The sequence below is a fragment of the Opisthocomus hoazin genome, chromosome 9 (genome assembly GCF_030867145.1).
Source record: "Opisthocomus hoazin isolate bOpiHoa1 chromosome 9, bOpiHoa1.hap1, whole genome shotgun sequence".
Lineage (NCBI taxonomy): Eukaryota > Metazoa > Chordata > Aves > Opisthocomiformes > Opisthocomidae > Opisthocomus > Opisthocomus hoazin.
The window spans coordinates 39,734,746-39,747,923 of record NC_134422.1 but is presented as its reverse complement, the minus strand read 5'-3'; the positions used below and the strand labels follow the sequence as shown (position 1 = coordinate 39,747,923).

General features: G+C 38.5%; 2 pseudogenes; both read left to right on the top strand.

The window, feature by feature from the left end:
- Window positions 1-9,110, top strand: part of LOC142362448 (E3 ubiquitin-protein ligase ZSWIM2-like) — a 122,431-nt pseudogene extending 113,321 nt beyond the window's left edge.
- Window positions 9,111-9,553: 443 nt separating this feature from the next.
- LOC142362447 (E3 ubiquitin-protein ligase ZSWIM2-like) lies at window positions 9,554-11,508 on the top strand (annotated as a pseudogene).
- Window positions 11,509-13,178: the final 1,670 nt, after the last annotated feature.

The following is a 13,178-nucleotide window of genomic DNA, read 5'->3' as shown; positions in this document are numbered from 1 at the left end:
ACTTCACTTTATGGTGCCAAAATAAATTTTTCTTAGTAATTATTCCTCTGCTCCGCTTCTGAAGTAGACTTTTAAAGGTCACATATTGTATAAAACATTACACACAACTTTTCCCACTAGCAGTTCATTTGGCAGTTTTGTTTAGCTGCAGGCCTTCTAGACAAACTGTTGTAAAGTAAGATGATGGACTGACCCCCCCAAGAAAAAACATATCTCTTGAAATATGTATTTGCACATTAGTGTTAGGATAATGTCCTTACTGCCCTGCCAGATACTGTATGCAGCATTCCTATAATAACCTTGTAACAAGAATCACACTGTTTTAAATTGGTAGAATACTTACCTGATTTACTTTGCACCATATAGTTACAAAACCAGTCAAACGGCACCAAAACAAAATTAAAAAAAAAAAAAAAAAAAAAAACAAAAAACCTCAGACTTTTTTTTCCTGTGATTGTTGGGGGAAAAAAACAAACAAACAAAACAGTGAAAACAAACACAAGGTTGACAAGATTATGAGCAAAGATTCAAGAAACCAAATTCTTCCTTTTGATGTGCTCACTTTGTGGATAAGATAACACCAGTTAAAAAGTAATTTTTCAGTATCTTCACTGACATAATGGCGAACATTTCTAGTTCTGTCAACTGGAGATGGATGCAAGGGAAAAAAAGAAAAAAAATATAATCCATCATCCTCACACTAGGTAACTGAAAGAAAAAACTCCAAATCTGCAGTTGTGGGTGAGGCATCAGCAACTGTAGCGCTTCAAATTCTTTTTATGGAAAAGATTTTAATTTGTTGGGTTATTTTGCTGCCCCTAGACCAGCATTAATACAGGGCAGTATATAATAAAGTTTTGTGTTTCACACTCAGAACCCTATTCCTCTTAAACAGCAGTATATTAACAATGGTTCAATAATTTAGGAGTCAGGAAATCACACTGCAGTTCATGCTGATGGTGTCAATATAAGAATGTAAGCAAGAGCAAACAGTATTCCCATATTTATTAAAAATATATTTTAAAACAGCATCCAGCCACGATTACTGGCAAGACTGAACACACAACGTGCCACTGCAGATCTGCCCCAATTTATCAATGCTGTGCTCTGTTCCAGGTGTCCGTCAGAACATAAGCTTCACACTTCTGGTACAGAGGAAGAGGCAAAGTAGGTTTTCCGATTTGGGGTTTTTGTTGTTGTTTCTTACATTTACAGCTTCTGAAATTAAGTGCAAAGAATGCAGCTAGCTGATGTCTGCCAGAGATCGGTACCTGTGTGGCTTTACTCAAAAACTACTGTTCAGTTCTGGGAGCTCACAGAAGTCGGTGTTCTGTTGAACAAATTCAAATCCCAAACTTATGATCACTGTTTAACGATTATTAGAAAGCAGAAACTAGCTGCACTGTGTCGCTGTCATTCTATACTGAGAGAACTCATTCAAAACATACCGAAAGTCCTGAACTCCCCCTTCCTTAAGCAGGGGGATCAGTCTAAACAGACAAGCCAGGGAAGAGGATAAAGGAAACACACCCTATAGAAAACTGAGGCACTGAGCAGTTTTGCTCAAGGTCACTCAGGAAGTCTATAAAAGAACCAGGAAGATTAGATTCTCCTTAGTCCTGGTCTACCATCAAGCCACAAGGTCATACTACTTTTTAAGACTTACAATACTTAGGTTTTTTTACACTAAGTTAGTATCTCCAACAGGAGAGATATCTTATATTTTCATTGGCACATTAACCTTTTTCTCCCCAGAAATGGGAAGGTCAGTACTTCACAGTAAGTTTCAAGAGAATGAAGCGAGAAAGCGAGTAGTGGTAGAGGTATTCTTCACCCTCTGTATCCAACAGCTGCCAGAACATGGAAAAGAACCCAAAATCTGCTTGGAGAACATAATGAATAAAGCATAAAATTTCTAATTAGGACCTTTACCTGGAAAAGGAAATATTTAAGATCACATATCTGTCTTCTATTTGCTCATATTTTGTTCAATGATGTTTAACACAGAGGGATCATCCAAAAAACACATGCACAGACCAGCATATAAACTAGCAAGCTAAAAAATCACCTTCCTGCTCTCTGGCCCAATAAATCTTGACTTACAACAGCACAATTTCAACAAGACAGGGGCAGAGTTCCTTTTCCTGTATGATTTCATGTAGCTTAAATTCTAGAAATCAGAGACTTTCCAAGTAGCAAAGAATGGAGATTTGACCTTCCACAGAGGTGGGAAGTGAAATTTTCTCCTACTTTCAACTTCAAAATTAGATTCAGAACTGGGTTCCAGTAGCATTCAAAATCGCATCCCATAAGGGTGAAATAATCCACTGTTGTCTGGACACTCCATGGTAAGAGTTCAGAGAGACGAAGACAGATGGACGATGCCACCTACCTGTACCTCTTACAAAGTCAACAAAACTTAGCGGTTCAAGAAGCTTTTATGCACTGACATTAAAGATGAAGCTCTCATTGCCTTAAAACACAGTAAAACAAATCAAGAGGCATATGCCAGCTCAAAGAACATTAGAAAAAATGCACCATTATGCAACAGTTATTTCTAGAGATCATTAATACAGCTGGATCTTGCCACATAGTGTGAGGGTTCTCGTATAAGAATATGCTCTTCAAGCTGCTAGACATGCTGGCAAAGATCTGTACTGGCTGATCTGCTTTGATGGTGAAGAAAATAGTGTCATTTTGCATTTTGTAACATTTCAAGAGGATGACAATTACGAACACATGTACCAGATCTGAGGATGCCCAGAAAGACAGAACAAAAGGTGAATAAATACCAGACCAGCTCTAGAATAACAACAGTTCAAAAGGCAATCAATTTGTAAGAGCAAAATGAGATATCTTGTGTCATGTCATAGAACAGTTTGTAACTGCAAATAGGAATGGTCTGTCATGTGTTACATATAATAAACAAATATAACAACATTCTACATTTGCTTACTGGAAGGACTCCCTATAGCATGACTTAGGAAAACTGTGTAGCCAAAATATGCGCAAGTAGCTGTTAATCTGTTACATTTACTGCAACAATTTCTTTTATGAAGCTCTTTCTCTGGAGAAGTTCAACAAAGGTCGAAACTTTGTGCTTCATATTATGTTTGTAATCACATCCTTCAAAGGTACATGCATTGCTAGGTAACCGCGCATTGAGAATTGTAAAAATCACAAGACCATGGATTGGCCTTAACTATTCTTAAAATTCCTCTTCCCTCGGAGCAGACACTATGCATTTCTGTATTACTGTTAACTCTATGATATCATATGTCTAGTGGGGGGAGGGGAGGGAAGTGAAACATAATTTTTTTATTTCCTAGAACATCATTCAGGACAGACGGCACAGTGGTGAAGACAAGGAAAAGGACATGAACAAGCTGGTCCAGAAGATTTGCAAAAAGTCTGTGATACCTAGCTAAAAATTGCATGCTGAAGACTTTGCTTAAGAATGTTGCACTGAGGGGCTTTGTCTATTGATCCCCTTCCAGCTCCCTGCCCTTTAGCCTCATCCTGCTGGCAGGGACCTTAGGAACTTGCTGAAAGAATAAATTCTGAGGATTATTTGACACACCACTTAGTTAAAAACAGCCACTTCAGTCCTCCCAGTTTGACTTGTCCACTTGACTAACATATCATTTGTGACACACACACCCGAGTCACTGTATCGTGTCCCTGTGTAGCTGGTGCCTTCCACACCACCCGACAGTCAGAAGTGTCCCCGGCTGCTTCTTTTATGAACCTAGCGTTCAAAAAAACCTTTCTAACCTTGTTCTCACCTCTGCGCTGATCTGGATCAGGGTCTTGCAGCTAGATCAGCTTTTCTCCATCAGCGCTTTCCCCTCACCATCTGGCATGGGGGGGGGGGGGGGGGGGGGGGCAGCCATTCTGCCAGGCCCCAGAGTCCGGCTGCTGCCCCATAACCTCACCTCGACTCCTCCGGCATGGCAGGGGCCCCTCCGCTGACGCTGCCTGCCTTTCTGGGAGCTCTGCCCCATCCCTGCCGCTTCCCAGCGGGACTTAGTCACTTCTGAAATAAAAAGGCATTTCAGGGAAGCCTAGCAGAGGACAAAAAGTCTTGGTTACACCTTTAAAAAACACAAAGGGGAGGTAGACACGCACCTCCCCCCCTCCCCCCACTGTATTGTATCTGTTTATATTCCAGTAAAAAATTACACAAATTACTTTGATATTATCAAAAGACTCGTGACTACCAACTGTTCGGCGAATTGACACAAATATTTAACGCCAAGTGAAGACGAACACGCTGTGCAGACTGCAGGGAGTGCAACAGTTCCCCCTCCCGACCGCGACGCACAGGACACCCGCCCGCCTCGCCGCTAAACGCGCCCTTTTGCCTTACAAAAAGCGCGTAATAAAACACACGTCGTCCCTCAAGCGCGTTAAAAAAAGCACCAAGGAGGAAAAAAACCACAAAACACAGGTGCAGATCCGAGCAGATCCTGCCGCTGAGGGAAAGCGTCAGGGCAGCCGCTCGCCGCGCCGGGCAGCGATCGCCTCAAGGGGCGGCGGGAAGCGGCCGCGGCTGCCGCCTCTGCGGGCCGGCCTGAGGGGAGCGGGGAGCCGCGGGGCCCGGCCTCCGGCTGCAGAGGAGAACTGCGGCTAACAGCGGGGCAAAGCGCTCCTACGCTGGCCTCTCCTTCCCAGCCTGCCGGAGCTACCGACAGGACGCTGCTCGTCTGTTTTCAGTACCCGTGCAAACAGTAAATACGTTTCTCATAGCAGATGTGTTTATGTCACCGCAAAGATAAACCTGGTGCCCACAACAGTCACCCCAGACCCCTTTCAGGCATGACAGGAAACCCACGCTGCTCTCGCCGCAGCCCCACAGGCATCGCACAGAAATGGGTGAAAGCTGCCGCCCCCCTCCACTGTCCAGGGTCTATCACTGGTCTGGGTGCTCCATAGGCTCAACCAAATCCCACTAAGTCAACAGAAAACTACTGGGTTTGGCACTGGAACCAGGTCACCAAAGAAATCAAACAAGCACGAGAAGGGACAGGAACACAAGCTAGGAGCTACGCCCTTGATTTAAACTCATTTTTTCAATTCATTTAAACTTATTAAACTGCATTTACTGCAGTAAGACTACTTGGCTTCTCTCATCTATTCACACAATCAATACTTCCTCTGGAAGACTCTAAGACTCTTACAAGGCTACTCCCTCTAACTCGTACAGTTAAACTAACCACTAACTAACTTTACATTGATGTTTTGATTATAAATTGTAGGATAGTGCTGAAAAAGTACCAATTGCCGAGAGATCATGAATTGCAGTATTACCCTCTCCTTTATGGCTTGCACGTAGAGCTTCTAAACTTTAAATACACAAAGCAATGCCCTCTGGATTTTTGACAGAATTTCTTTACAGATCAGTCTTGTTCCTCCTCTCCCACCTGCACTTAAAAAAAGTTTAGTGCTCTCAGGAATTTTCCAATTTATTTAATTTTTTCTGACACACAATACTTTGTGTTATACCAGTGATTACAACTGCAGTTTCAGGAAAAATGAAGTAGTGACAATTTCAAATACATACTGTAGAAGCTATTTGATTATAAAAACACCTTGTTAATCCAGTGCTCTCAAGATACTCCTAGTGGGTAGACACTGACAAATCTGCTGCTTCATTTAATAAGAAATTAACTACAGAACTACAGTTCATCTTCCACTACTTTCGTGTAGCGAGTCCGCCAGCATAAGCTGATAAAACCGCAACGACTTCTCTAGCTTCGGGCAACATTCCTGCTTTCACATCATCTAGACTCTAGTATTTCATGAATGCTGCCGATGTCATGAAAAGTCCCCCTCAAACTTACGGGTTTGTGAAGAAAGTAAGCTGTGCAAAATGTAATCCTCGACTGATTTTGACATTTGTGGCTTTCTGTCACCAAACCCACAAAGCTTTTTAATCCAGAGAGTATAAGCCGTACAGCCAGGTTGGCCTTCTGACATGAGTCAGTATTTTAGGCTCTGATGAGCCAGAACCTCAAGTGGTTTGGTAGATCTCCTTTCCTAGAACTTCAGGAACTCAAACACCACAAACAGCATAAACATCCCACAAAATAGTGTAGAGATCTTTTCCCAAGTAGCAACAAAGCAGCTAAATACAAACAAGCCTTAAAGAATGGCCACCATTCAAAGAGTTACTTTTCAAAAAAATATTTACATATAAAACCAAACATCTTGTACATAGTCAGAACCTAACTTTTATTTTTCCATCTGAACTAGATTACAGAACATTTTACTTTCTGAAGCTGTGTACAGGCAAAATAACTTCTGTAGAAAGTGAGCTGGTTTTCATCTTAACTCATCACTAAAATTTGTAACTGATTTCTGGCTATGAAATATGGTGATGTGTGGTATCAGAACTGTAACCACAAGGAGTTTCAGGGAGCAAATTCATTTGCTGAAGCTGGCTGTTAGCAGGGGAATTCTCTACCTTGCACCACTTTCTCCTTGTGAAAATAAGTAAACTTCAAGGAACTCCCTTCAGTGTCAGCATTTGGTTGAGATTAGCCTCTTGAATCTTGAATGAGAAGCAAAATAGATTCAATTCACAAGCATCACAAATTATACCAAGGAAATAATGTTTGCTACTTTATTATTCCATGTTTCAGAAGATTGTGCCAGGCTTCATTCAATTCTTTGGGTTTTTGATTTGTTGAGGTTTGTTTTTTTTTTTTTTTTTAGGAGGTCACTAGAGAGAAAAACACTATACTATTTATTTTTCCAAGAAATAGTATTTCTAGAAAATCCACCATAGTTGTTCATTTCCAGTACTTACAAGCAAAAACATTTTTACTCTGACTTAAAACATATCTATAAAAGGCCTTTTTGGATCAAACACGGCTTCAACCAATACATTTAGTGAACTAAATTTAACTTACTAAACAATTATTGAAAACTTCACAGTCTAGAAACATTTCTGATTCATTTTTGCCTTGGACGCCATTTGGGATAAGAACTTGCATAAGCAGTATTATTAATAGTTTCTGTGCAAGTTATAAAAAACTATTTACAACACTTTTGGGGGCTGGAACGTTCTGCATATATTTGACAGCAAGTACCCACTGTATTTCACAGATGAACTATTACAAATGAGCTAAGTGCAGTTCTGCCAAAATGCTCTTAATTTTTGTGTTTACTTTTGCTAAATACTTTTAAGTTGGGTATTCTGGAAAGAGAAATTGAAAGTGTGCTTCAGTGATTGCATCATGAATGAACACAAAATTCAGAGGAAACTCTTCTCACAAACAGTACAGGGGAAAGATAAGATGCATTGATCAGAAAGAAATGGATGAAGAGGATGCTTGTCCCATCTGTCAGAAGGAGCTACTAATGAAAATGCTTCCCATCACTTAGTGCAGCTGAAGTACACAATTTGTTCTTTGTCTTGCTACCTTTCTAATTATAGAATAAGTGTTACAAGATCTGCTAATATAGCTAGCTTCAACACACAATGAAAAAAATACCTGACATTTGTTATAGTCCTTTTCCAATGTGAAAAAATTAGCAATCCTATGAGTTAAAATGTGGGTGGAAGGAAGGAGCAAAAGGAAAAGGAAGACCACTTAGCATTGCTATGTGATTTTTCTTATATGCTTCTGGAGAGATTACAGAAATCAGTATTCATTTTTCGTAGATACAGCTGTGGTAAAAACATTCACATAAAATGTACAAAAATCTGGCTGACCACCAAGATAAACTGCAGAATGACTCTGTAGTGAAGTGTCTGGTTAAGCCTCTACGGCTCATTCTAGAACAACTTAGAAATGCTAAACAACTTGTGACTGCAACAGAGAAAACAGGACTGGATGGGCACCTTGCAATCCCATGTAATAACTGCAGAGTATTTCCAATTGTACGAAAGTGCTACAAGTATTTTTAAACCAAGATTTTGACAGTGCTATGTCTTTGAGAATATCTGACAGCTTTTCGCTTATCTCTCTGCTTTTATTACAAGTAACTGATTTCACCTACAGAGTAGACAACATGTGCTTTGTAAACAAATTAATATCCACGGTAAACATTTTTAAACTCTCATTTAGTGCAGTACATCTCCAAATGATTCGGTAGTATGTATCTGTGATTCTTCTTTTCCTGTTCGGAATAGGAATTTAATTCACCTACTACTTTACAATACAGCATTAACTGCTTGTCAACCTAGCTCCTGATTCTGACAATGTGGTTTTGTTTCTCCTTTTAGGTGTACTGAGTGTGTTGAGCATCACCTGTGTCATGAATGTTTCACTGACTTCTGCCATTCTCACATTTTTATTTATTATATTTAATACTAACTGATCTCTATTCCCCGTACACAAATCACACAGACCTTGCATGGCATTATAGACTTACTTAGCTACAAGCTAAGTAGCTACAGAAAGATACTGAGATAAGCGAAAAAAATTCCATGAACCGAGAGAGCTTAATTGTCCTCTGCCTGTGTATGTTGTACCATGGCACCCTTATAGGGACAGCAGACACAAATACATCCTAGCTCACCGTTGTCGCAGCTGCGTGCCTTGCCGACTGAGATACAGGTAGCTGGTTTATTTATACCATTAATTCACTATGCAGAATCAAAGCAGCAAGAAAGTAAACATCAGTGAATTCAGATTACCGTAACAACCATAAATGGATGTACTTAGAAGTTAATTTTGCTGCCATTTTGTCTCTAGATTTCCAGAAATATCAGCATTTTAAGTTTGAGAGAGTTCTCTCACAATGGAGAATGGCTCCAAGTGCCAGCTGAAGACTTCAAGTTGACATTCTTTTCTCCAGGCTTTACAAAATCCTGAATAAGACATTTAACTTAAGATGGTTAATTGTATTTGCCACACCAAAAATAGTTCGGAAACAGATTTGTTGAACAGTTCTTAGTCCCTCTTTTCATCCTTTACAAAAGTGTTTATCCTTTCTCGAGTTTGATGTGTCTCGATTACTTTTACACATTACAGAAGAGCAGTAAGAAATGGAGAACTCTTCAACAGTTTCCAGAATTATCAGCCCAAGGAAGAATATTTAAAAGCTTTAACCCAATAAATACTAGTAAAGAAGAGATATTATACCTTCAGGAGAAGTAAGATGCTTGTCTTTTTCCATACTATCTGTTTATGAAACATGAAAGTCTTAACAGTTTCTTTACTTTAACAGTATCTGAAGAAAAGGCAATAAACATATTTTGAATAAGCACACAGTAATTAATAGTTACAATAAAGCAACAAGCCATCTTAACATAGTTAAAAATAAACACAACTAGAAAACTAAGTAATTCTCTTCATGTAGTTTAGAAACTCTTAGTAAAAATACTGAACAGTATTTTAAATTTTCATAGTGAAAATATCCTGTGATTAACAGTATTTCAAGAAATGCTCAGTTTTTCACTCGCAAATGATGCTCAGAACATCACTGACAACTTTATTGTACAGAAATGAAACAGATGATACAGAGAGAAATAAAAGCTTCTTCTCATCTCTATCTGCCAAATTGGTGCACAAGGATTCTCATCAGAAAAACAGTACTACCGATGCAGGTACTGCACGCATAAAAGATCAGCATTTAAAAAACTTTCAGAAAGGATTACAGGTTAACATTCCAGGATCATCTTAGAAAAGAAACACTGAAGATATTTCTGTAGCCATGTACTATGAACATCTGTTTATAATACAGATAATTGCAAGATAGATTCTTCTATACCATACAAAAACATCACCACTATTAGCTGATCAGGCTTTTACCCTTACCTTACACTTCTATTAAAAAAAGCTACTGAAAAGAATGACCGAGATACTTATTCAAACATTAATCACTTAGAATTAAAAACTACAGGAATATCAACTACTACCCAAAACAGACTACAGGATTAGGTTTAGAGTCTGAAATCTTGCCTGTTCAGGTTTGCTGAAGCCAAAATAACCAGATTCTTTCTGTGCTTCTTAATCAGTCAGTTCCCACCTTCCCAGTGTTTGAGAGGCACGTTTACATCCTCTAAGTAGTTTGCCATTTCAAACACTCAGCAGTGGAGCTGTGCTCTGTCTCAGTATATGTTGTGCAAAAAGGAGCCGAGAAAGTTGAGAGCTGAAAGCTGGGGAGCCTTTTGTGAGCCTGCAGCAAGTTTCATTTGGAAACACATATTACTTAGCCAAACTGTGAAGCTCAGCTCTGCTAGTCTGTACCAGCACCCTTCAGCGAGTTCAGAGAAGACAGTCCTTTTCAGATTTGTGTAACTCAAGCTAGCTTACGTGATGAGCAGTACTTCGTCACTGATGAGATGACAGTGGTAATACAAATTCAAACTCCTTGCTCACTTGCAGAATCTTGGTTACAATCTCAGTAGTTACATTACTGCCATCTAAGTCCAGGATTGGAATGGAACAGAATCAAAATGGGAATTAAGCTGAAAGGGAAGGCTAGCAGAGTCATCATGGATTCCTTATAGTAGCGAATGTACGTGTAATTATGTTATCTTTTACAGCTAAATAACTTGGTATTTGCAGCACCTTTAAAAATGGTATTTAAATATCCAGTTTGCAGCAGTCCGTAAAATTTTAAGTAACTGTCTTCAGCTTGTCAGGGTGCAAAATTTAGAATCTATTCATTCTCTACATAAGCAACAGAGCCCCCATAGCAATCAGTGAAGTTCCTGTCAGAACTGAATTACTGTTATAGGCAAGAAAAATTGATTAGTCCATATTTACCTAAGAAATATTATGCAACAGCTGACCTTTCTTTCTTTTAAGTTTCAGAGGGAATGTATTGACAGTTGGCTACTGCAGCAAAGAAACACATGTCCTCTTGATGAATATGTCGCATACAATCCTCTGACTTTGAAGGATACGCCAGCCAAACACGGAGACTGCCCACCAGGTTCTCATGCAAACGCTAGCAAACTTGCAAAGCAAGTAGAACCAGAAATCTGTGTATCTGGAAATCGATTATTTCTCAAATACCATCTGAATATACATCAGAAAGTTCTCAAAGTAGCTTCAAAAAACTTCCTAACAGATACGTGCCAAAGTCGCAAAATTATTTAATTCTAAGATTTTTTAGCAACCTCCATTCAGGAGAATCTGATCAGAACAGCAGTAAAAATCTAAGTGATTTTTCCAGGCATAGTAAGGATTACTCTCTAAGCTCTTTTGAAAAAACAGTATTTTCTGCGAAGTCCAGTACCATTAAAAAGGATGACATTGCTAATACTTTGAGAAGTCAGCATCAGTTTGGACAGTGGCAATATAAACAAAGTAGTTACTTGTTAAAAAGATGGCTATAATAATTTCACAATTCTAAGATACCCCAGTGAGCTTAATTTTGAAATAAATTTGTGCACCGCAAGCTATTCCTCATAAAAGCACAATAAGGATGTAGGAAATGCCAGGCAGAGGCTCCTAAAGACCACCACCTAAATACAATCAACCAAACTTTAAAACAACAAAAATAGATTCATTATTGAAAGGAATTCCACTGCATACCAGCTCATGATTGTCTTCTTCCAGATAACGTATTGTTACTTTTATACTTCACACACAGGATTTCTTAGAGACCAAGAAATAAATTAGTAAGGGAATAATCAGATGTCATGAACTGTAGGTACTACAGAAATGTAACTCAATGCTGTTAAGAAATACTCATATTAGCTGCTTTCAAATAAACAGAGAAACTGATTTAGCTTTTGTGGATGTATTTCAAGAAATAGCCATATACTGGTAAAATTGTCATTATTTTTTACTTGCAAGTTTTGACCTTTTAATTAAGTGAATTACTCAAATAACTATAAAATGTAGAAAGCCTTTATATTCTTGAAAGACCAGTTGGGTAACAGTTCTTAATCAGTGGTGTAATAAATCAAGCCAGACTCATCTAAATATTCTCCCTGAAAGAAATTATATCAAATATGCTATTTGCAAATACAGAATAGCAAAAGCAAGATGGAAAAAACCCTATTTATAGTATCAGGTACATTCTGTAATATCGGCTATGGTTTCCTAGTAGTTGGTGCTCAAGAGGAGCTAAGCCTCCAAATAAAATAACCCACTTAGCCGTTTACAATCACGTACAGATGGCCAAGCCAAAGAACTCCTGAGTCTAACAATTACTGACTAAATGCTAATATATTAAATAAATTTTAGTTTTCTTTAAGGTCTATATTCCCAATAAGTTTAATGAAGATTTAATACCTGCAGTAAATGTAAATATAAAACCCAATTGAACAAGGAATCTTTTTACTTTAACCCAGTTGCCAGCTGTTAATAAGAACCTGCAATTTTTCAAGTTTTATTCTGAGAATCTAAGAAAAAGGGGAATATTCTGTTGAAGCTTTGCCAAACTGGCAACTTCACTTTTTCCATTTATATTTCCTTATGCTTTAATAGGAATCAAAATGTGATAGCGTATCTAACAACTTATTTAGCACAATCAAAACAATATCATCTACTCACACATACTTTAAACTCTTATTTAAATGAGTAATGTCTGTAGCTTGGATTTTGTGTTTTCTGGGATGACAGAACAAATCCAACTTCAGTCAATCTTGATATTTATTTGCATTTACAGATCACCTGATGACCCAGCTACCTAATTTTAACATGGAAGTGAAATATCACAGCAAATACAGTTCTCTTTTGTTGAACTGGAAATAAAATTCCTGAGCTTTCTTTAGCTTCCTGTAGAGAGAAAGTTCACTCCATCTATTTTAAAGTATCTAATGGATTTGCAATAGTTTAAAAAATTGCCTTCTCAGGAAGGTTGACAATAAAATGTTATTCTGTGAGAGGAAGAAGAAAACCAGTATTTTACCAGAAGACTGTAGCTTCTCAGAACATTAAAGGAGTGAACATGCAACACATGCAAGTGCCCCCCATGGCAGGAAAACCTTTGCAATGTGCTTGCCTGCAGTCTTGCAGGGTTTCTGAAGACTGGTGAAGATACCAAACTGCGGCTTTTGTGAAGCTTATAAAAGAAAAAGGCTTAAGAAATACTAGTGTTAGGTACAATTAAGAATAGGACATTACACCTTCAAGTTTAGCTTAAGCTCTTCTATATCACAATATTGTCGTCTTCTACCTGGGTTTAAGCACTCTGAGCTTAGTCGTGGCTGGAATTGATGTCTCGGTCTTATGCACTGTGCAGACATACAGAAATAATGTTTTACT